This window comes from Balaenoptera physalus (assembly GCF_965194825.1).
Source record: "Balaenoptera physalus genome assembly, chromosome: 12".
Taxonomy (NCBI): Eukaryota; Metazoa; Chordata; class Mammalia; order Artiodactyla; family Balaenopteridae; genus Balaenoptera; species Balaenoptera physalus.
In genome coordinates, this window is record NC_138897.1 from 12,297,030 (window position 1) to 12,323,627 (window position 26,598).

At 37.1% G+C, this 26,598-nt stretch overlaps 1 long non-coding RNA gene across 1 annotated transcript in view; it reads right to left on the minus strand.

Moving 5' to 3' along the window:
• Positions 1 to 24,016, minus strand: part of LOC309639117 — a 352,791-nt gene extending 328,775 nt beyond the window's left edge. The window contains exons 1-2 of the long non-coding RNA XR_014251479.1: positions 20,816 to 24,016; positions 1,298 to 17,422 (exon numbers count right to left, since the gene is read on the minus strand). This is a non-coding gene — a long non-coding RNA (uncharacterized lncRNA). The remainder of the gene's footprint in view (positions 1 to 1,297; positions 17,423 to 20,815) is intronic.
• Positions 24,017 to 26,598: the final 2,582 nt, after the last annotated feature.

The window sequence follows — 26,598 nt, forward strand, 5'->3', positions numbered from 1 at the left end:
ACAAAAGACCTGTATGTAGAAAACTATAAGACACTGATGAAAGAAATTAAAGATGATACAAACAGATTGAGACATATACCATTTTCTTGGATTGGAAGAATCAATACTGTGAAAATGACTATACTACCCAAAGCAATCTACAGATTCAGTGCAATCCCTATCAAATTACCAATGGCATTTTTTACAGAACTAGAACAAAAAATCTTAAAATTTGTATGGAGACACAAAAGACCTCAGATAGCCAAAGCAGTCTTGAGAAAGCAAAACGGAGCTGGAGGAATCAGACTCCCTGACTTCAGACTGTACTACAAAACTACAGTAATCAAGACAATATGGTATTGACACAAAAACAGAAATATAGATCAATGGAACAGGATAGAAAGCCCAGAGATAAACCCACGCACATAAGGTCAACTAAATCTACGAGAAAGGAAGCAAGGTTATACAACGGAGAAAACACAGTCTCTTCAGTAAATGGTGCTGGGAAACCTGGACAGCTACATGTAAAAGAATGAAACCAGAACACTCCCTAACACCATACACAAAAATAAACTCAAAATGGATTAAAGACCTAAATGTAAGGCCAGACACTATCAAACTCTTAGAGGAAAACATAGGCAGAACACTCTATGACATAAATCACAGCAAGATCCTTTTTGACCCACCTCCTAGAGAAATCGAAATAAAAACAAAAATAAACAAATGGGACCTAATGAAATTTAAAAGCTTTTGCACAGCAAAGGAAACCATAAACAAGATGAAAAGACAACCCTCAGAATGGGAGAAAATATTTGCAAACGAAGCAACTGATAAAGGATTAATCTCCAAAATATACAAGCAGCTCATGCAGCTCAATATGAAAAAAACAAACAACCCAATCCAAAAATGGGCAGAAGACCTAAATAGAAATTTCTCCAAAGAAGATATACAGATTGCCAACAAACACATGAAAGGGTGCTCAACATCACTAATCATTAGAGAAACGCAAATCAAAACTACAATGAGGTATCACCTCACACTGGTCAGAATGGCCATCCTCAAAGAATCTACAAACAATAAATCCGGAGAGGGTGTGGAGAAAAGGGAACCCTCTTGCACTGTTGGTGGGAATGTAAATTGATACAGCCATTATGGAGAACAGTATGGAGGTTCCTTAAAAAACTAACAGTAGAACTACCATACGACCCAGCAATCCCACTACTGGGCATATACCCTGAGAAAACCATAATTCGAAAAGAGTCATGTACCACAATGTTCATTGCAGCTCTATTTACAGTAACCAGGACATGGAAGCAACCTAAGTGTCCATCAACAGATGAATGGATAAAGAAGATGTGGCACATATATACAATGGAATATTACTCAGCCATAAAAAGAAATGAAACTGAGTTATTTGTAGTGAGGGGGATGGACCTAGAGTCTGTCATACAGAGTGAAGTAAGTCAGAAAGAGAAAAACAAATACCATACGTTAACACATATATATGGAATCTAAAAAAGAAAAAAAAAATTGTCATGAAGAACCTAGGGGCAGGACAGGAATAAAGATGCAGACCTACTAGAGAATGGACTTGAGGACATGGGGAGGGGGAAGGGTAAGCTGGGACGAAGTGACAGAGTGTCATGGACATATTTACACTACCAAATGTAAAACCGATAGCTGGTGGGAAGCAGCATCATAGCACAGGGAGATCAGCTCGGTGCTTTGTGACCACCTAGAGGGGTGGCATAGGGAGGGTGGGAGGGAGACGCAAGAGGGAGGGGATATGGGGATATATGTATATGTATAGCTGATTCACTTTGTTATACAGCAGAAACTACCACACCGTTGTAAAGCAATTATACTCCAATAAAGATGTTAAAAAATAAAAGTGTTTTAAAATTCAAAAAAAACCCTGAAAACATAATAATAAAAAGATCTAGTAGCAATAAATCTTGTTAATAAGGCAGAACCAGTGTTTTGCTTTAATGGAAGCATCTGAGCCTGTTGTGAGCCGTTTTTATACCCCAAATACTGATGATTTTCTACTCTGAGATGTCATATTAAAATTTCTTTGTAATAAAAGTGTGTAGGCATTTTGAAGGCTTTCAACAGTACTAGTCACTTATTATCTGCTTGCTGAGTGCCAACTGTTTTCCCAGCATAAACAACAGAGATTATAGCCCTGATGAAATGGAGCTTATGTTTACAGTATCGATTCTCCACGTGTGGTCTCTGGACCAGCTGCAGTAGCAGCAACACCAGGGACCTTGTTGGAAATGTAAATTCCTGAACTCGGGTTTCACCCAGTACCCACTGTATCAGATATCTGGATTGAGCCCTGAGATCTGTGGTGTTTAACAAGCCTTCTGGGTGATTCTGATGGACACTAAAGTTTAAGAACCCTTGATGTGGTTTATCAGTAAAAGAGCGTGGAACTTCACCTCCTTGTAGTTACTTACAAAGATGTTTTGCACATGTGAAACCTGTTAGACATATGGGTTCAAAAAATCGCTAAGTAACAATAATCATTTATCAGCTTTAGATTATATGACAAATATCCATGAGCCATTTAAAAACTCAAATATTCCTCTTTTTTTTTAATTATATTATTTGTCTTGCATTTTTACTCTCATATATTATTTCCTAGATACTAATAGTTTCCTTTGAAGTCACTCAATCCAATATGCCAAACATCCTTATTTAGTAATACAAATGGTCCCAATTTATGATAGGATTTTTTGCCTTTACAGTGGTTCAAAAGTGATATGCATTCAGTAGAGACTGTACTAAATTCTGCATTCTGATCTTCTCCTGGGCCAGTGATATGAGGTACAATGTTCTCTCATGATGCTGGGCAGTAGCAGTGAGCACAGCTCTGGATCAGCCACGGGATCACGAGCGTGAACTGTTACACTACAACCCTTCTGTACTCAGTCAGATAGTCATTCTGTTTCTCCCAACGGAAATGTGTTAGATGATTTTGCCCAACTGTAGGCTCAGGGAAGTGTTCTGAGCACGTTAAAGGTAGGGTAGGCTAAGCTATGATGTTTGGTAGGTTAGGCGTATTAATGCATTTTATGGGTATTTTCAACTTACAATGGGTTTATCGGTTTGTAACCCCATCATAAGTCGAGGAGGATCTGTAGTTCATTGTTAAACAGCCCTGAAAGGTCAGATATAGGCCAGGAAGATATATCTGGTTTGTATTGAAATTTGCAGATTCAGGATCCTTCAGGAGTAGAGAAGTACTTCAAATATTTATCAGCTCACCAATAATTTTTTTAGGCTGTCAGAGTGTCAGTCATTCTAACACCTGGGACGAACAGTACCAAAGCATCTGATAGTAAAAATGTAGGGCTCAAAGAACATAATTTTTCTGTTTCTAATTTTAATTATATTTCTTTCTTTCTGGCAGTCTGGCTTATGTCAAATGATTCTGGAATTATAAGCTCCTGATTTACTTCATGGATAGGTACTTATGTCCCGTGATAAAAACACTAATAAGTGAAGATATATTCCTGAGCACTGTGGCTATTCTGAATGACTGGAGCCCAAACGCTTTGCTGCAATATGATGCTTACTGATATAGGTGCATATGGTAAGGGGAATTTGGGGACCGGTATCTATGAATTTCATGCCCTCACATTCATAACCTTCATGACATGGCACATATCCAATCATTCAGGCAAATGAACATATAGAGATGCATGCATAATTAATAGACAACCAAATGCCTGAAAATAAATTGTTAAAGCTCATGGTGTAGGAAGGGCAGCCTTGTGGCATGATGATATTTGTGCTGCTTGCCTGATAATTGTGCAGCGCTCAGAAGAGCACAGTAATTTTGTAATTAACGCTTGATACACATTACTTTAATTATATGAGGCAGACTTATTTGGAGGGATCTGTGGGTAAGTGTGAGTGTGTGCATATGTGTTTCTGTGCAGAATGAGTTTTAGCCTCTAATGAAAGAGTTTTCTTCCTTCTGATAAAGTGCTTGGCTGATCCAGTTCAAATTTTCTGCTTGATGTGAGGGCAGCCAGAGTTGGAGGGAAAAATAGGATACAAGGGAGACAAGTTAAACCAAAAGGTACCTCTGGATGCTCTTTAGGGAGAAATGATTTTATTGATAATGGACAGCAGAAGTGACACCATGTTGAACCCCTGCAAGAAAAGCATTCTGTTTATTGCTGGACAAATGCTCTGATAAAGTGAATTCTATGAAGGTGTTCAGATTTAGTAAGTGATCAGTAACTCTATTTTCAGGCCAGTGTTTGTTTTCTCCTCGAGTGTTTGTGTAAGTGGCACTGTAGATGGTTAGAATTGATTTACTTTCTTGATTTATTTAGTTTATTTCCATAATAATCTATAGCCATGCTGGCTAGATTGAAACAATGAGTCTAAAGCAGAATTGTATAGGAGCAATGTTCACTTTCAGTGCCCATTCCTTCTCTTCCAGATCCCCAGTCACTTCTAGCCATTTTCTGGCTTTCTAGCCCTTCTCACTCAACCTCACCTGGGCCTGTCGGATTAAGAAGCGTGCTTGCTCTGGTCCAAAGCGCACAAACCAGAGCACTGGGGGTGGAGTCCAGCTGATAGAAGTGTTTCTTTGGCATGTAGGATGTTTTCTATAGTTCTTTTCTTTTTTCTTACCTTTAAAAAAAATTGAATTAGTTACCGGCAATTGATCACTGAGATAGTTCACATAAAAATCTAGATTCTTGGCTCCACTAGAAAAGTCTGCATTACCAGCCACATCCCACTTCCATTCCCCCATGGGACCACTCTGTTGGAGAAGAGCTGCAGCTGCCCCTTTAGAAGGGGACCTGTGTGCTCCAGGCAAACACCCACAGTCCTCAGCACTAACTGCTGCCTCCCTTCCAGCCATTTCTCATCAAGCCTCTGCCACTGCTTTTCTTAGACCCGATTCAGTTTCCTCATTTGCATTACCTGTTTGCCTCTGTAGGTGTTTGAGTTTTCAGCATCTGCTATGAGTATTTCTTCTCTTTCCTGCCCAATCCGTGGTCCCGTAATCTTAAGAGGAAACCAGGGAGCATCGAGCACGCCACCCCAGCCATGTTGCCTCTCATTTTTGTGACCCAAATATCCACAACAGAGTGTATAGCTTTCTGATTTCGTCCTTTTCTTTAATATGCAAATACAATTACTCAAGCTGTATTCTAGTTTAACAGTAATAAATCCAGTTCCAAACTTTTGGGAAGTTCCTGGGAATGCACAAAGGTGGCTTGGGCAGGGGCAGAGCTTACTGAGTACCCTTGTGTTCCTCTAGCCTCGTTTGCTCAAAACTGCTCCCTCGTATCACCTCTGGCTTTCCTGTCGTGAGCTCTCTGAGTTTCTCCAGCTCCCTCTGATACCCTTTCTCTAAGAAATGGGCTTAGTTTATTGCCCCGGGTAGTGGACAGCATGAAACTAACACGTATTATGGTGGTTGACAAAGTTTGCTGATGGTTTTGGTGATAAATTAAGGAAATGACAAAAACTAGCTTACAAGTGGAACCAGGCTAGCTAAGCCAGGTCAATCCTTACTCTTTGGTTTCTGAGGAGTCAACTTGCCACCGTGCTACAGGCATAGGACACCAAATTCCCTTTTCCCAACTCAACACTTTTCTCTTTCTTGGTTTTCCAACGGGAATCTGAAAGTCCCTCAGCAATACAAAAACAGTAGTCAGAAAAGAAATATACTTTTTCAATATATAGTGCAGGGATAATTGTTTATCCATAAAAAACTAAAAGGGACAAAACTCTTAGCTCACAGCACACATAAAAATCAACTGCAGGTAGATGATTTACCATAAAGCTTTTATAAAGTTTTATAGGAGAACTTATGACCTTAGGGTAGATTAAAGGCACAAAAAGTGTTAATCAAAGTGGAAAAGATAATAAAATGCAGCAGCATTAAAATGAGTAAATTTTTTTTTTTAATGACAACATAACAAGGGTGAAAAAATAAGCTAAAGAATGGGAGAGTATACACGGATACATGAAATACATATAACACACACAAGACGTATATATACATACGTGTGTGTGTATATATATAGATATATATAAACACATATATATAAAACACATAGGTTTTATTGTAGAAGTTCTTCAGAATATACATGATAGAAAACTGCAAAAACAATGTAAAATGGGTAAAGAATTTTTCTACAAATATTCAACAGAAAATAAATCTAAATAGCCAATAAGTATTTGAAGTCTCTCAATCTTCATAGAAATTAGGGAAATATATTAAGAGGTACAAACTTCCAGCTACAAAATAAATGAGACACAGGGATGAAATGCAGTGTGGGGAATATAGTCAATAATAATGTAATATCTTTGAATGGTGATGAAGGTGGTCAAAAGGTACAAACTTCCAATTATAAGATAAATAAGTACTAGGGATGTAATGTACAACATGATTAATATAACTAACACTGCTGCATGCTATATAGGAAAGCTGTTAAGAGAGTAAATGTTATGTCATCATAAGGAAAAATATATATTTTCTTTTAGCTTGTATCTATATGAGTTGATGGGTATTCACTAAACTCATTGTAGTAATCATTTCATGATGTATGTAAGTCAGATCACTATGCTGTACACTATGTACACTATGCTTTAACTTAAACAGTGCTACATATCAATTACATCTCAATAAAATGGAAAGAAAAAAAGGAAATTAGGAAAATATAAATTTCCACCACAATAAGACACCATTACGTATAGGGTACCATGTTAGCAAATAAAAGTACAGGATGTTCTATTAATTTCAGATGAACAATGAGTAATTTTAGCATGCATATGTCCAATATAATATTTGGGACATGTTTATATTACATAATTATTTTTCTACCAAAAATTCAAATTTAACCATGCATCCTATATTTTATGTCAACCCTGATTAACTTCACACCCATCAAAATGGTAAAAATTGAAATGTCTGATGATAACAAGATAAGGTGTGTAGTAAGTAGACCCCCTTAGTCTACTGGTATGGGACATGCACTGATACATCCACTTTAGAAACAAAATTTGGCACTATCTGCCAAAAGTGAAGATCAATTAACCCTGTGGCCCAACATATATCCCTATCCAATATATACACCTGAGAGAAACTTATTAACATATGTATGAAGATACATATACTAGTATGCTTGTATCTATATTGTGAATAAAAGCAACAACAAAAAAAACACAACACTACCCAAATATTCGTTTTCAGTAGAATGATAAATATTGGTATATCCATATGATGGAATACTATATAGTAATAAAAATTAAGGATAATTGTAAGCTCTGGTTTAAGGGGAGATTGTTATATGAAAGAAACAAAGGATGATTCTGGAGTACAATCTGATAATATTCTGTTCCCTCAATCTATCTGTAGGTTATATTGTATTTTTGTACTTTTTTATATGTGCATATATTTCATAATTTTGAAAGAATAAAAACACTCCCTGCAAAATGGTACACTCTTATTATGCAAACTTTATCTTAACCTTTCCCATCCAGACTAGGCATAGCTAAACCTATTAAAGTGTTTGTCAAAAAAATAACAGCTGTCTCTATCAGAGATTCCCAGGTATGAAGTAAAATTATTAATATATTTTATAAGACTTAGGAATCATAAAGAATCCCAGGTTAACATGAATCAGTAATATGATATAGTTATTTTTAAGACAAATATGGGACCTCAGCTGCAATAGCAGAAGTACTGCTACGAAAGGAAGTGTTGGTTGTTGACCAGAAACCTGATAAAATTACCAGTCCAGTTTTGGTCTCTATAATTTTCAGTGGGCACGGTCAGGCTGAAGCATATCTACAGGAAAATGGTAAATATATGATTTAGTTAAACGACAGAAGGTAAACTCAGATGAGGAAAGTCCATGACTTTTTGAATTCCTGGTGTTGCCTACAAATGGCAGTAAACACTGAACAGTGATTTCTGTTGACCAAACTCAGCCCAGCGATGTTTGTGAGTCTAGTAGCTGTTCTCAGTGCAACCAGCGTCCGCTGTCCAGACAGAGGACCTGCTAGACGACCAGAAGGAAAAAGAAAGAGAAGAAATAACATGATTTCCTGAAGCACACTCCAAGCAGCATTGCTGCTGAGTTTTCAGAAACAACAACCAGAGGAGTCCAGCTGGAAGTGTAGCAGACCACAACATAGTAGCTCTTTCTGTCAAATGGCTTCATATCAACTTTGAATCTGCAGCTGAAACCTCAAATATAGCAGCAGACCCTCTGAATACAACTATAGCTCCACCCATGCTTTTTTACAGGTTGAAGATAAGCACTGCATTTTTGTACGTTCAGATATACTCAAGCAAGGAGATCGGGGTACATAGCAGAGCACCATAAACTCTACAGCATGTCTACATGTATTAACATTTCGTTAAACTATACTCCCACCTACCATTTGATCCTGACTTCAAAACAGCCCACCCAAAACACCCCAGGTAGAAATCTAAGTAGTATCTTCTGGTTCTGCAGAAGGAAAGTAATATGTTTCCTTCACCAGCATCCCTCAGCAGTGCTACTGGGAGCATCACTCGCAGTTCTGAAGAACATAGACAATAATTGGTCAGAACTAGTCAATTACCAAAGTTTTTGAATGATGTTGGTTTAAAAAATTAATACTAGTTCTGCTAATTTTTATTTCAAGGATCTTCTGAGATTCCAAAGAGAAAGTAGATCTAATCATTGCGCAGCCATTTGCCTGGAGCCCTCATGTAATTATATAATACACATGAAAATAAGCCTTCATACTTGTGAGAGGTAAATAGTTGAGCTTATTTATTCTAAGATCTCTTGTCCCTTTCTGTCCACATACAAAGCCACCACTGGAAACAGTTGCCATGGTGAAAGCCTTGGTAATAATATTCCCAAGCAGTCTTGCAACCTTACAAACGGCTCTGAGAAAAGATTTCGCCATGTGCCTTCATACAGTTGGAGGTAAGCAAGGACTACACCAGGAGCCCAGGTATAGCGTTTCAGCAATTAGAGACCTTCCCATGAGAAACACAAACACCTTGTCTTCTTCATGGGACATCTCAAATGTTCTCTCCTCCATCCAAGATTCTCTATGCATCACAGGAAAAGGCCACCTCTACTAATTCTAGCAGATGTAGAATCTTTTCACTGTTAGGCCTCGACACTGCCAGACGACTGTCAGAGAGTGCTGCATTCCCCATGTGTTTGCATCAGGTGAAGACAGATCATTGTGTGTTGCTAGAAGGGCCTGTCACATCTACCTCAGAAGAACTTTTCAGAAAGCCTCTGAAGAACATTGTGATTGCTCTGGTTACCTCTGAGTTATATTTACACAAGTCCTCAGTGCTGGGTGCAAATGCAAAATGCAAACTTGTTGAGAGAAGGTAGAAGTTGCAATAGTAGAGGCCTGGTTTATCAAGAATTGAGAGTTCATTGGGTACCTGCCATGTGCCCACACTTTGGGAAAGGGAAGTCTAAAACACAGTCTCTCTTCTCATGAACTTTTATATCTGGTTGGAGAGATTAGCCTAAGCATATTAAAATGATGGTAAAACAATAACTAAAGTTACTGTATTGCATGTGCTATCTCTGAACACTAAAGGAGTTTTGAGAGAGAGAGATGAGTAGTTACAGCCTTCCTGAAGGAAATCCAATTTGGGGCCTCCACCTCTCCCAAGCCCATCTTCCTAAAGAGTGTGGGACTCCACAGTCACAAAAGGAGGACCAGCATGTTTGCGACCTGGGCATGGGAGCCAGCCTAATAAGGTAGCCCAGGAATTACATATGCAAGGGGATTTCTAGGAGCCTGACCCCAGATGAGGGGTATCTTCTTCACAAGGGAGAACCTCTTTTGACTTAGAATTCTTTATAGCAGAGCTCTCCCTCTAGACTTCAGTAAAAAGAGAGATGAAGCTGTAACTTCCTCCTTCTCTTTCTAGCCATGTGCCCCCCCTAAAACCCCCTTTACACACTTTTGCGATCTTAGCATTCTGTGCACCTGAGCAAACACAGCTTCAACTGTACACGCAACAACATTTTCAAATGCTTACGTCCTTTGAGGCTGATTAACCTCAGGTTCTATAAGGTGAAAATAGCAGCAACAGCCATTACATCATCAAAGATACATCAAACAAACTGATGTAAATCTTTAGAGCCAGGAAGCAAATACCTAGCTTTTCTGAATTAAATTGAGAATCTTCCTTGACATCTGAGGTTTGATATTGTTCAGCAGAGATGACAGCCCTGAAACTGCTCTCCCAGTGCCAAGCAGAATATAAAAATGATTCAGGGCATCATTTACATATCACATAGACATCTCAAGCTGGCAAGCTTGTTGCTTAGTAAAAAAAATACGGACAAAGCATGGCTTAGGCAATGGACCCTGGGACATTTGAGTTAGTATGGTAAGTGCCAGTTGGTTAATTAAGCAGTGTTATGCCTTGAAAGGGTTAAGGGAAGGAGCAGAGTTGAGTAAAGAGCTGTTTTCCTTCTCGCTGCTCTCCACTTACCACTTCTCACCATGAGACAATGCTCTGAGCAACCGGAAGCAATGACTGTGCAAATTATTTTCTTTCAAACATTGAAGTGGTGTTTAGTTGAGGGGCAGGGTGGTAGGAAAAGAAACAAGATCAAAATACACAAGTGTGTTTCTGTGATGCAAAAAAAAAAAAAAAAATCAGCTCTAAAACTCCTAAAACTCCAAGTCAGGCTTCCCCAGTATAGAATGCTTTTCACTCTTTTAAATTTCATATTTCTGTAATTGAGCCTTATTTGATTTACATTTCTTTCCTATATCTTATTATTTAATATATTTTACCTTGTCTTTCTTAGGTTGCAATAATATTCCCTATTGCTAAATTAGTGTTCGACACATAGTAGATACTCAATAAACATTTACTAAATAAAATATCAATTAAGTCAGTCCACACACAATAATCTGGATTTCAAAGTGAGATTCATTATTTATTAACAAAGAGAAGGAACAATGAAATTCTGGAAAGACCTTTTTCATTAGAGTCATAAACAGCTTAATTCAAATCCTGGTTCTGTCAATCAATAACTACATGATCTTCATCAAACTGAATCATTTAAGCTTTAGGTTCTTTATATTAGAAAGGAAAGAAAGAGAAAGAAAGAAAAGAAGGAAGAAGCCTCATAATAATAATGAACATTGAGTGTTTAGTACAAGCACTGTTCTGAAATCTTTACACGCATTAGCTGATTTAATACTCGAAACACTTATCATCTTCATGAGAAAACTGAGACACAGAAGTTAAGTAAGTAATTTTCCTAAGGTTACACAGAGGGTAAGTAGAAGAGATAGGATAGAAATCCAAGCAATGACTTAAGGTACTGTTAATCAACTCCCCTCAACCACATACAATGCTCCCTCTCGTGAGACTACAATATACTACCTCTGAAGACTGTGGTGGGGGTTGAATTAAATGAGACATCTTAAGGATATTGTTTGCCAGTGGTGTGTTTAGTGTTAAGTTCTTTTGGTGAAAGTGCAGAATAGGCATTTTCATTCTACCTGGAGCATGAGACCAGTGCTGAGTCTTACCCCATTCCTCCCTCAACTTTGCATCCTTGTTTGGAAGCACTGACATGTCTTCCCACACTCATCTTAGATCTTGTTACAGAGCAGAACTTTCTTCAGCAATTTCACTTCTGGGTATATACCCCAAAGAATTGAAAACAGAATCTCAAAGAGATATTTGCACACCATGTTCATAACAGCATTATTCACAACAGCCAAAGGTAGAAATAACTCAAAGGTCCATCAACAAATGGATAAAAAAATGAATGGATTAAAAAAAGGTAATATATGCATATAATGGAATATTATTCAGCCTTAAAACGGAAGGAAATTCTGACACATGCTACAACGTAGAGGAGCCTCGAAAATATAAGTGAAATAAGCCAGACACAAAGGACAAATATTATGTGATTCCACGTACATAAAGTTCCTAGAACAGTCAGATTTATAGAGACAGAAAGTATAATGGCAGTGACCAGAGACTGGAGGGGAGGGCAGAGAATGAGGAGTTATTGTTTAATGCATGTAGAATATTCATTTTTGAAGATGAAAAGAGTTGTGGATTGGTTGTACAACAATGTGAATGCACTTAATGCTACTGAACTGTACACTTAACAATGATTAAGATTGAAAATTTAATGTCATATGTATTTTACCACAATTAAAAATAAAATAAAACATTTAAAAAGGAAATTGTCACAAAAAAGCCCACACCAAAATGCCCTGTTTGATTAACACATAATAGCATAGTAGGTGCTCAGTTAATTTGCCCTGTACTCACTTTCTAGCTTCAGATGTTTGAAATTAGTACACAGCTAACTGTCCATAGACTTTTGTTGCTAGCGAATTTGTACAGATACTCTGATTCCAGGATAGTTTGGCAGCTGTTGGGAAATATAAAAGATATAGATGATTGTTATTGGCCTGGCCACACACCATCACATGAAGAGTCGTGGCATAAGGGAATGATGTGTCTCCCAACACCTGCCTTTTCTGTTCCTTTCTTCTCTGGCTGTGTAATGAACCAATGATTTCCTCCTATTGCACAAATATTCCTTCTACCCTTCCCTCTAACTACTCCCAATGAAAGAAACAGTCCTTTATGTCCATGGGTCAAGCTAGTTGAGAAAGTAATTTGATTTAGTAAATTTATGTCACATATGGCATGCCTGATAACTACACACTCTTTCCTAGGGTTTTATATACATTTTTAATTTGCATAAAATGGATTAGCCAGGGAAAAATTTACAGTATGTAGGATTTAAGGCGCTATGACAATGTAAAGCATTTTAGAGGTGTGTATGTTTAGAGTGATCAGGGGATATCTCAGATTACATTACCTGGACCACATGCTGCTTCTCATGATATGGGGAATATTCTGGATGAATCACAGTTTCAGAAGGTCTTAAATAAGAGACTCCCTAAGAATCCTGATGCACTTAGGTGGCTTTATTGAACCAGGTCTAATCAGGGCTCCACAGAAAGCCCTAGTGGCTGCTTCAAAATAAGTCTTATTTTAGAAACACCATAAAGGGAACTGAGCCTAGATATAAGAGAACTCAATCTTCTATTCCCCTTGAACCCTCTAAATCTAAATGACAGATTCCAGATGTTCCAGAACATTCTCCAATGTGCAGACATCACCAAACTGCTAATGCAGCAAATACTTCCTCAGCAGAGAAAAAATATAAAGGGCTACTGGGAGCTGGGAAACAGGGTATAGCAACAATGTTTACCTTCCAGTTATATTTCAGAAACTGAGATTTCTCAAGGACCATTACTAATTAGATATTCAAATTAAGTGTAACTAAGACAAAGCAAAGTTTCGCTCAAGCAAATTAAAATAGGCAAAATTACTTTTCAGCAATTTTAACCATTTCTTCTCTCAGGAACAAAAGACCTCCTTCTGGTCAATGCCCTTCATCCTTGTTACTATCCTGGATAATTCTCTCAGCTCCACTGAGCTCTCCATCAACTCCTGATCAAACCTGTTCTTTGTGATGACTCTAAGAGGCTGTCAAATTCAGTCACACTGTGAAGTAATGACTAATAGACTTAAATGCTACCCTAGGTAGTGAGGATCTCAGTTTTATAATCAAATAATATTAGATTTGAAAGGGACCTCAAAAGTTGTCTCGCTAATTTTTCCACTTAATTAAGAGCTTTTTATCAACAGCTTTTCCTTCCCCACAAACATAATATAGCCCTTCCTTGAACCGTTTCAACTACTGGTTGCCCACTGTATTACAAAAAGCATTTCCATTGTCTGGTGGCTTTAATTATTAGAGTTATCTCTGAGGTTTAGCCATATTTATTCAATGTCTTCATTTCTGTTATTTTCATTCATGATAGTTTCTGAACTTTTCACATTCTTTTTACTTCTATGAACATGGTAATAGTTATATCATGCATATTCCAGGAACTAAGGTAGGTGCTTTAAATTATATTATTAGGCTGCCTCACAGCCCTATAAGATAGTTCTTTCTAATGATAAAATAAGTTATTTCTCACCAAAAAGATGGTTATTTCTAATGATAAAGGAAGGAAGAAAGGCACAGAGAGTTAAGTGAATAGCACAGAGTCATGCATCCTTTAATTAACAGAATCACAATCTTGTCCTACTCCAAAGCCTATGGCACCTCTGCATTAAGATAAATTACTTCTTACTCATTCTTGTATTCAGAAAAGTACTCACTGTGACGTATTTTTATTTCCTGTATTTCATATTTAATTCACTTAATATTTAATACCATTATACAATTATACACATTCAATATGTCATAAATATAATTATGTATAATTTATTATATATAAAATATATTTATTAAATATACTCAACATTATTATATTAATATTTAATAAAGTTAATTTTGAAGACACCTACTAGTCTATATCTCAGCTCCTCTGTGAGGAATCAAAAAGGGTTTTGTTGTCCATAAATGGCATGGAATCTTAAATCTGGAGCAGAATACTCTTGGAGGACTAGGATAGGGTTAGCAGCAAAATCAAAGTAAAAAAATGCAAATAGAGAGTTGAAACAAGACAGGCATACATCACAGCCTAAACTTGCTGCGGCTGAGTTCTTCAGCCATGCCAAATGGATATGCAATTCCATCACCTACTAACAACTGTAAAATTGACCTCAAACAAGCCTCAGTAATCTGAAACACTTCTGCAAACCAAACTTATGCTCTAGTTCCTCATGGCCATCAAATTCTAGGGGAGGAGGATTCCAGTCAAAGAAGGCTTGATGGCTTTAGGGGCTTGATGTGAGTGGTGGGCAAAGCTGAAACCTCCAAGGTGACACCTAATTAAAAATAGATTGTAATACCAGTGACGTTGTGAATTGGCCTTCATTAACAGACCCTGACTGGCTAAGTCAGAGAAGGCTGCTGCTAGGGTTGTAGAGCACAGATAAATGTAGGTTTTCTTACCAGAGACGGAGGTAGAGGGAAAAGAGAATCTAGCTATGAATCAGGAAAATCTGGGTTTAATCCCATTTCTGTAGGTCACATGTCTGGGAAAACATTTTAGACATCCTGAGCCTCCATTTCCTTATCTGTAAAATAGAGATGGAATTATATGCCTAGCCCCCAAAATTATTGTGATAATGACACAAATACTTTATAATATGTTGAAGAGCTTTGTAAATTGACACAGGAAATATGGATTAATGTGTTTCATCAGCAAATATTAATACCAGGCCCACCGTGGGAGGCACAGGACACGGCATAATTAGCTGCCTCGAATGGATCCAGGGTGTCCCACCTGTACCCTTTTGAATGGAGCTCTCCATGGAGGGTCACCTGCGGCAGGAGAGGTCACCCAAACTGACACAACAGGAGCAGGAACACCAGTCAAAAGACCACTTCAGAAGTCCACAAAGCAGCTGCTGGGGGCTCATACAACAGCAGTTGAATTGAGGATGGAGAAAGAGAGAGAGATCTGAGCATTATATGGAGGCAACAGTTATACAACTCACTGATTATTGTTTTTGATGAAGGAGAGGAAAAAGTGAAAGGTGGGTGAGAAACTCAAATACTTCTGTGAATTAATCTCTCCTTGCAAGATTTTTCAGTGGGAGTGTTTCAGTCAGGATAGGAAGTAAAGAGACAAAGCTGTGGAGGAGTTTGGGGTATGAATAGATGTGTATATTTGAGTTGAGTAGCCTAAGATCCAGGAGCAGTGCCCAGTGGTGAATGACATCTGAAGCTCAGGAGAAAATTCGAGGTGGAGGTTTGAAAGTCGTCACATTATAAGTGGTAACTGAATCCATAGGATGAGTGCATAAAATTAAAAAGGTAGGAGGAGACAAGCGAGATGAGAAGAGAGCCCAAGACAAAACCTTGGGGGAAAAGTGACACTTAAACTTTAGGCAGTGAAAGAAGAGTTAGAAAGAAAGTGAATAGTGATCAGAGGTCGAAGGAGAACAGAGGGTGGCCCCACAGACATCAGGAGAGGAAATACGTTCACGAGGTGAGTGCTTAATCGTGTCAAAAGCTAGGAAGATTTATATCACAGCGATCAAGAGCTTCATATTGAAATGAGCCAGACTTTGAATGCCAGCGTTGCTGGGTATGGAGGGCAATTTACACAACCTCTCCAAGCTTCAGTTCCATCCTTTTTTATTTGGGGAAAGCACATTATCTCTTCTCAAAGAGTTAAATGCTTAACCCTGTGCTGATTACATAAGAAGCACTCAACAGATGTTACCTGCTATTATTCATTTTAACTACTATTTATATAAAGAGAACTGAAAAGTGACGCTTGCATTTTGTAATTAGTATGTTACCTGTATATCTTCAAGAGTAGATTCAGAGTGGTAAGGGTAGAAGTCTGATGCTAGTGGGTGGAAAAACACTAAATTGGACCAACTGTGACCGCCATTTTGTGTATGAAGACCACCCAGTGCTCAGCAATGCCATGTCATTCACCTTAACAGGCAGTTAATTTGCTGTGGAGATATTAGATGGACATTATTTTTTTTAAAGTCTTGAGATAGGCTTATAGTAATTAGTGGGAGTTTTCAAGGCTGAGAAGTTGGTTTTTATTTTGTTTTAAGGAGAGAGAGGTTTGAGTTCATTTTAAAAATAATGAAGTGCAAAGAAAAAGCATAAAATTGCACAAGAGGATTTTTTATTTTACAAAAAGTAATTTGAGGAAGCATAGAATAATTTTCATGAGCACAGGCTTTCTCACACTCTAGCTATGGACACCAAGGAACTTAACTTTTCTATCCTCCAGTTTCCTCATCTTTAAAAATAATAGCGACTACCTCATAAGGTCGAGATTAATACCTGTCATGGACAAGGAGCTCCCTAAATAATAGCACATTACTTTTATCATCACTATTACTGTTACGATCAACATGATCAAGGCTCTAAAGGAGAGTTTCCCATAATGCAACACAAACACATCAGCAGGGAAGGTTTTACAAGTCATTGAAAACATTTGTTCCCTCCACGCCTGAGGACCATAAATAGAACCACAGTGTAAACTCAAATTCTACCACAAGAGAGTCCATCACCTTTGAACCTCAAAGGCTTTCAGTTGCCAAAAGAGCTCAATTAGAATGAAAATGTGAGAGGGGATTTGCTACTTCCCTAGGAGTCCTGTAAAAAATACTACACACTTAAAGGCTTAAAACACGGAAATTTATTTTTTCACTGTTCTGGAAGCCAGGAGTTCTAAATCAAGGTGTCAGCAGAGCTGTACCTCCTCCAGAGGCTCCAGGGAGTAATCCTTTCTTGCCTCTTCCAGCGGCCAGTGGCTCCAGATGTCCCTTGGCTTGTTGGTGCCTAACTCCAGTCTCCGTCTCTGTCTTCATCCTTCTCCTCTGTGTCTGTCTTCTCCTCTCCTCTCTCTTTTGAGGACACTTGTCATTGGGTTTAGAGCTCACCTGGGGTGGGGGTTCCAGAATTATCTTATCTCAAGATTCTCATCTTAATCACATCTACAAAGGCACTTTTTACAAATTCTTTCACGGGCACAGGTACCAGTGATATGGTCTATCTCTTGAGGGTCCACCATTCCATACACTGTAGAGGATACATCTTAAATCGTTTCATTCTCTTCTCATTACTCTACCAAACACTGGATGAGATGTACAGATTTTGCTTCTTCCTAGATGTCATGAACTCACCAAATTTACCTCTGTTTCAGTACCTTACACAATACTACACCTATTAGGTACACAATAAATGTTATTAAATAAGAACATTTGAAATACGCAATATATGGTTCTACTCTTGAGTAGGTCTTGCTGTGTACATTTCAGATAATTCAGTCTTTCAATTTTATTTAATTCTACTACACACAGGATCACAGCTTTTGGGAACAGTGAGAGAGATGGTAAAAAAGAAAAAAAATGTCATAATACAGACATGCCTACTTTGAAAAAATAAAATCACAAGATTTTGCAGCATTTAGCATGTATATGCTAAATGTATATATTTTCTAAAATATGGTTTATTTTATTTACTTTGTACTAATGATCTCTTTACTGAAAATATGAAGTGCAAATGCTTTACAAATCTATATTTTAACACTGACATTGCAAAAGATTTACATTATATTACTATTGTGGTCCATAATAATCACACATATTATGTATTATTATGGCTTTACAAGGAATAGATTTATTCTCATAGACCCATCAAATCATGAATAGACAGAGTAATATATTTAAGTCTTAATACTTCCTTAAAAATGGGACCCTTGAGCTGAATCCCCAGTTTTCCTATGGTTAAGCTAGCTTGAGGTTGTCACCCTCCAGTAAACCTTGGTGTCTGCAGTACCTTAGATTTAAAGACATGAGATCTATTATGTGCTTATCATAGGATTGCTTCTGCATATTATGTGCTGCTCATTAAGTAATTCTTCACTCAAAAATTATGTTTCTGGGAGGGCTAGAAGAGACGATCTCATATCCCTTCGGGCTTTTACACTCATAAGTCCTCCAACCTACTATCAGCAGGAGTGTCTGAGTTAGTTTTCCTATCAGGAAATTGTGCTGACCCAGTCCCCTCCTGTCTCCAGATTCTTTCTGTGACACATGACAAACATTTACAAGATAAGTGATCCTGATCATGGGGGCAATCTGTGTGGCCCCTGAGCAGAATGAAGCTAATTGCCCTGCATGAAAATAAATCAATGATCTTGTTAACCCAGCACTCTCAGCACATGTCTCTATACAACAGGGTCAGATTCTGTGTGCACACAGAGATAGATGCCACTGTAAAATGTAAGACTTGTGATATACAAAACAAATCCAAAACAAATTCAGTCCCCTTTTCACTTTCTAGAGCCACTAATCACTTTAATCAATGTGTAAAGTATCTTAACACAAATAAGCATTTCTGTGGTAACAGGAGCATTTCAAACTCTGTATTTGCATTCGTGGTATTTTTCATTCTTGGACAAAAACAATAGTTTAATCAATGTGTGTGTGTGAGTATAATTGAATGTGAATATTCAGCAGATTAAATATTTATTATTACTTAAGTAAATGATACCATTAAAAAAACTCATCTGTGATCAATAACATTTTCTTAAAGTTGGATCACTGGTTTTCTAATTTAGTAGAAGGCAAACAAATGAGGTATAACCATATGTTCATTAATTTTATGATGTCCATCTCAAGGATCCAACATGCTCTCTGATAAAGTTTGGAAACAGCATTCCAATTTTCTGAAAGGCTGGCAAATATATTGCCTACTAAATCTCAGTCTTCTATCCAAGTCCAGAGACTCCTCTGGAGCTCAGTAATCCAAACAATATGTCATTCCTAGAGGGCCAGAAATATTGCTATTTGAACACAAAACAATCTAGAAAAAGATGCCTTTCTGCTATGATATATAATAAACCACGGGAACTTTTGTTGACAATATAAGACGTAAAGGAACTTTCACTACCCAGAATGAAATCTTGCGGCACCTACAGATTCATATGAACATGGGTTCTCTTCCTTAAATTTGAGTCGCAGACAGTTACATGGACATAGTTACACAATCTTCCAGACGTCTATTGAAGTATATGACTTGCATTACATTTCTCTGAAGAAGTGAGACTTGCCCTATCCAAACTTATTTCCACAATGCATTGTGGGTTTCTCTTAATATTTAGGATATTATGCATCCCACTTACACAGAATCCTGTGATACTTAATGTTTGCAGGCTTTTGAAATTATATTTTGCTTTCAATCGTTTCTGTTTGGATTTGAATTAAATCCTAATCTTGATGACATATTTTTATATGAGCTCATTTGGAAAAAATCTTTCAGCTAAAGGAGGTGGATTGAAGTAGGTAAAAGAGAGAGATTTCATTATCCAAAGGCCCCAAGATATGAAGCACACACCATTCTTTTTAATAATCTTTCTTTGTTTATAAAATTTTCACCCTGTCTATTGTCTCAGTGCTGGTCAGTCAGCCTTGTATGAGGTGAGGGAAGGGAAGTGTTTGGTCCCGAAAGCACCAGTTAAGGACCTATACAAAGATGCAGTTAGCACTAAGTCAAACTGGTTTCCTTTGCTGGCACTGAAATATTGTATGACCTGATCTCAGGACAGAAAGCAAAATGCTAGCTTCTCAGCGTGCACTAGCTTTAGGGATGCAGCATTGGCTGACATGTAACATGGTGTTACACAGACAGACCCTGCTGATTCACAGCACTCTGAGTCAGCCTGGCCTCATGACAGCCAGTGTCAGCTGGCCAGTCTCAGAAACCTTACTTTTCTTCTATCATCTATAATAGGCCACTTCATTTATAGTATATTATGAAATCTCTTGTAATATATTACTGAGAGTTAGGGCTGTGTGTGTGTGTGCGTAGATATGGCCATACACGTGTACCAAATATCAAAACGATTTAATTACTCAGAAATTCCCTTAGCAGTTTGACTGTTATATTTCAAATTCAGCAATACGTGAAGTTCCAAGAAATGTTAATACCAGCTTCCTGAGATGTGGTCATTTCAACAAGGTATAACAAACACTTTGTATGTAGCACCTTACAATTTGATTACGCACCTTCCTATTCATTATCTGGGATTCTCACACTAATCCAGTGCTATAGATTGAATGCCATTCGCCCCACAAAAGTTCAGAAGTTGAAACCTAATCCCCAATGTGATAATATTAGGAAGGAGGCCTTGGGGAGGTAAGTCTTAAAGGTGGAGCCCTCATGAGTGAGATTAGTGCTCTTATAACAGAGACCTCACAGAGCTCCCTCTCCCCTTCTGCCTGGTGAAGTGGCAGCGAGAAGACAGCACCTATAGGGAAGGGGAATCCTACCAGACGCTGGAAATGTCAGCACGTAGATCTTGGGCTTCCAGCCTCCAGAACCGTGACGAAGAAATTTCCGTTGTTTATCAGCTACTCAGTCTATGATATTCTGTTGTAGCAGCTGGAACAGACTACAGCACCCAGCGAGAGAGCTGTTTTTCCTGTTGTCAGTGGCGCAGGCTGAGAAACAGATGTGAGATAAAGGCCGTGCACAGCCAAGCACCCTAGTCTAGACCACAGTAATGCTCACAGAGCAGGAAAAGGTGCACAAAACTAGGAAGTGGATGCAACTTGACTTTGTTTCCTTCTTTTCATTTTCTATCCCCTTGACTTCTTCACAGAGCACTCACTACCCAGTGATTTCTCCTGCTCTAAAAGGGCCTCACAAAAAAAATGTACATGTGAGGGACACTGTAGAATCAGATTTTCAAAACCCATTCACAGAAATATCTTCAATAAGAAATATTTTGTAATTTTGCAATGTCTTTGTGGGAGGCCTATAAAAACAGTGTGGTGTTGGTGCATTTACAATTCTCTTTCAGAAACGAGCCAGCCTGCAAACATTTGCTGGGATCTATGTTCAGGTAACATCCATTCATCTAAAAGATGGAATTTCAGCTAAGGATTCACCTAGTCATCCATTTGGCTCTTGTGTTAACTATTATCATCAGGTGAGAGCTCCTGTTTGTTGTACTAAATTCTACTTGATTTATTACCTCTATCAGTGCCTGAAAGTAAGAGATAATGTGCTTACATTTCACAAATATCTGTCGATTCTATTCCACTCTTACTTTTCCCAGCCAGGTCTAAGCCTCGCTCAATAAATTTTACAAAATTGACAGTTCTCATCCTGGCAAAGCATCTTATTAGGGCTAATAAACAATTAAACATCACAGTAAAACTAAGGAACAGAAGCTTAATTAGTACAGGTGCTATTGACGGTTCTCTGCTTATGAAGTTGAAACTTGATATAGAATCATAGTCATCCAGTAGAGAAATCATTTGCATACTTTCTTAAGGAACTGTGCAGTGAATTTCATTAGTATTTATAAAATCTTTTGAGGGCCTCCATGGGAGACCTGTTTTAAGGATCAATTGTTGACTTTAAAGCATATACGATAACACAGAAATGCTAACTAGTAACTCAAAAAGATAGCATAGCAGTAAAAATAATGACAAGTTGACATTCCTTAGCTCCATGGTTTAAGGACAGAAGATTGTGTAACTTCAAACTTCAAACACAATAAAACGCTAAACATGAAATGATACCAGGAAATTAGAAGGCTTTGTATTAGAAAACAAAGTATTTGTATTAGGTGAGTGACTTTAAAATGTATAGAAATAGAATGTTAGAACAGGAAGGGATCTTGGGGATTCCCATATAAACAAATATCTTTATTTTACAGAGAAACGAGATTTCTTAAGCAGATCTCACAGCAAGTGAAAAACATTCAGTTCTTTTGGGAATTATTTATTTATTTATTTTTGGCTGTGTTGGGTCTTCGATTCTGTGCGAGGGCTTTCTCTACTTGCGGCAAGTGGGGGCCACTCTTCATCGCGGTGCGCGGGCCTCTCACCATCGCGGCCTCTCTTGTTGCGGAGCACAGGCTCCAGACGCGCAGGCTCAGCAGTTGTGGCTCACGGGCCCAGTTGCTCCGCGGCATGTGGGATCCTCCCAGACCAGGGCTCGAACCCGTGTCCCCTGCATTGGCAGGCAGATTCTCAACCACTGCGCCATCAGGGAAGCCCAACATTCAGTTCCTTTGACTTCTAGTCTGGTTCTTCTTCCAGTAAAACGTGTTGCATCATATCTGTCCTTAGACCTGATTTAGAGGGCACATGTTTTTCTTTGCTATTTTTTCAATATTTTTGTGTTTTTTTTTTTTTTTTTCTCACTTTCTTCTGCCCTCTTCCCCCAAAACTCCCAGGCACCAGATGTGCTGAGATGCTGAGTTGGGCACCTTCTGTTCACCTCTTCTTTCATCTCTGCTCTTCTCATTCTTAGGTCTCACTTTACACTACAAATACATTTTCCCACCCCTTAAAATTTTCTTCTGCCACCCTTGGGTTCTTTTTATTTTTTATTTTTTAAATTTTTATTGGAGTATTGTTGCTTTACAATGTTGTGTTAGCTTCTGCTGTTCAGCAAAGTGAATCAGTTATACATACACATATATCTCCTCTTTTATAGATTTCCTTCCCATTTAGCTCATCATTGAATAGAGTTCCCTGGGCTAAAAGTAGGTCCTCATTAGTTATCTATTTTATACATCATAGTGTATATATGTCAATCCCAATCTCCCAATTTGTCCCCCCACTTTCTCCCTTGGTAACCGTAAGTTTGTTCTCTACATCTGTGATTCTGTTTCTGCTTTGCCAATAAGTTCATCTGTACCATTTTTCTGGATTCCACATATAAGCAATATTATATGATACTTGTTTTTCTCCTTCTGACTTACTTTACTCTGTATGACAGTCTCTAGGTCCATCCACGTCTCTGAAGATGGCACTATTTCATTCCTTTTTATGGCTGAGTAATATTCCATTGTATATATGTACCACATCTTCTTTAGCCATTCCTCTGTCGATGGACATTTAGGTTGCTTCCATGTCCTGGCTATTGTAAATAGTGCTGCAATGAACGTTGGGGTGCATGCATCCTTTCAAATTATGGTCTTTTCCAGATATATGCCTAGGAGTGGGATTGCTGTGTCATCTTGGGTTCTTTTTAGTTATTAACTAATTTACAACTTATCATTAACAAAAAATCTCCATGCCAAAGACATTTTCACTGGATGTTTACATTTTAATGCATTTATTAACCCCAACAAATTGACTTTTGTAATGACAATTCAGTTCCCATGACAGGCATATAACATAGATGTCTTTGGCAAAACAGTCATTTGGTGAGTCACCCCAAACAAACCGTTTAGCATAATGCTCCTGGCCACTTCCTGCATCCCCTCTTGAAGGGGAACAGGCAGGATGGTATGAATAAAGACCTCAGTTTCTCCTAAGAATGGACTTTAGATGGCATGTTCCTATCTAATCAAATAAAACACTTTATTACCACAGAAGATTTCAGATGCATTTTAAATAAACATAGTAAAGCATTTTTGTTTTTCTTAGAATTTTCTATTTTGCCTAAATTTTCAAGCTATTGTCATAAATATTTTGTTTTCTTACTATTTTCTTGCTCTCTAATGTGTCTGCAATGTGTCTACTTGAGCCTTTCTATTTAATTTTAAATAAAATTTACCAGAGCTTTCTCAATTGTATTAATATTGCTCCAAAGAACCAACTTTTATATAATGTTTGTTTTCAATTTTAGTAATTATTTTCTAACCTGAATATTTAATTTATTTCATTTCCTTTGGATCTATTCTATTATTGAGTCTCTAACTCTTACCTTGAACCCATCTCCTTCATTTCAAACTCTCTTATTTTCTAATATCAGCATTCTAAGCTATACCTTTTCCTCTAGGTTCTTCTTTACCTGCATTCCATAATTTTGATATACAAATATGAGTATTCAAATTTCTTATTATGGTTTTCTTTAAGCCACAAGTAATTTGGAAGCATCCATGTTTTATTGATAATTTTAAAGTGAGTGATTTTTTTTTTCAGTATTTATTTCCAACTTAATGGCATTTAATTCAAAGAACATACTGTATATTATACTAAATACTTCTTAGGCAGACTGATTTTTCTAATAGTTCAACCTATTTACTACCAAAAAAGGTGTAAAAATCTCCCACTATAATATGGATTTAAACACTTCTCCTTGTAATTCCTTCTATTGCTGCTTTATATATTTTGTAGCAATATCATTATTGATATATTTGTGATTACTGTATCTGCATGGTGAATTCAACTTTATAAAGTGATTGCCTTGAAAATCATCTAGGGATGATTTTCACTTTTGTCTTTTTGGTCTGATATTAATTTTCTTACAGTAACATTTTCTTGGGTAATATAATATTTAACCATTAAGACATTTTATGTGCTTTTACTTTCAGATTTCCTGTATCCTTATATTTTGGAAATGGCTATAGTATAATATAGCCAGTAACTCTAACTTTTAATAAACAGTATGATGTTTTAACTCAGTCAGTAAAAACTTTGTCTTTCAACTAGGATGTTTAGTCTATTTACATTTGTTTTGATTACGTATGTGTTTGGATTTATTCCTGCCATTTTATTTCACCTGTTTCACTTTTTAAATTTATTTTATTTTTATTTTTGCCTCTTTATGAATAGCTTAATTTTTTTCCCCAATTTGTCTTTTTGTTTCTCTCCAATAATGTAGAAGGTAACCACTAGATTTCTGGTTCTCTAGTGGATATTAAGCACTACATATTATGTTTAGTATTAGCCCAGGTTCTCAATATAAATAAATGCTAATGATAATAAATAACTTCATCCTCCTCCAGAAAAATATCAAGGTCTTAAAACAATTTAAATCCAATGTACACCCTCTTAGATTACTTTATTATTGTGCTGTATTTTAATTCAGTCGTTATTTGAAACCTCACATATAAGACACAATTATTTTATATCATCAACTAATTACCAATATGTTTATAAAAAATTAAAATTATAATAATGTCATTCATCTAACACTATCCATTGGGTATCATATTTCTGAAGTACATCATTTAGAAATAGCATTAGTAAGGGTGGACAGAGGTAAACTTGTTTACTTCTTAGCTAATTATCAATATGTTTATAAAAAATTAAAATTATAATAATGTCATTCATCTAACACTATCCATTGGGTATCATATTTCTGAAGTACATCATTTAGAAATAGCATTAGTAAGGGTGGACAGAGGTAAACTTGTTTATTACTTCTTAGCTTATTTAAAATGTGTTTATTTCACTCCCAACTAGAAGCATAGTATTATGTGGTGTGTAATTTTATATCAATAGCTATTTTCCCTTAGTATTTGGAAGATATCTTTATGCTGTTTTCTGACTTCTACCGTTGCTGTTGGGAACTTAAGTATTGGTCTGTTGCCCTCATTTTGCAGAAGATTGCTGTCTCTCTCTGAAGGATGTCAAGCTGTTTTCTTGGTCATGAGTATGAAGCTGATGTAGCTAGGTGAACAAACCTTTTTAGTTATGATACTTGGGACTCATTGTGAATCCTGAAATTGAGGCCAGGAAGCATTCACCAGCAACTTTTTCTTCAACTAATTCTAATCTTCAGTTCTATCTTCTCTGTATAAATCTCTGACTAGATGAATGTCAGGTGTTTTCACACAATCCTCCCTGTCTTTTATTTTCTGTTGTATTTCCCATCTATTTGTCTGCCTGTGCTTCATATTATAGTTTTTTATGTCTTCTAATTCACTAGTGCTCTGTTCTGCTATTCCTGACCTACTATGTAACTCATCAGATGAGTTTTTATCATCATTTTTGTTGTTGTTGTTGATTTATTTGTTTCAAATCTACCTGGTGCTTTTTTAGTATATCATATCTTGCTCTTATATTATTTATCCCGTACTTTCATTCTTTATACATTAATTTATTTCATATTCTATGGTCCATAGCCAGTAATTCCAAAATCCAAGTTTACTGTGTTTTGGTCCTGCTGATTTTTGTTACTGGGAGGGAGACGCAAGAGGGAGGAGATGTGGGGATGTATGTATATGTATAGCTGATTCACTTTGTTATACAGCAGAAACTAACACACCATTGTAAAGCAATTATACTCCAATAAAGATGTTAAAAAAAAAAGAGAGATTTATATAACCAATGTGGAAGCTCATGTTAACTGCCAGACTTTT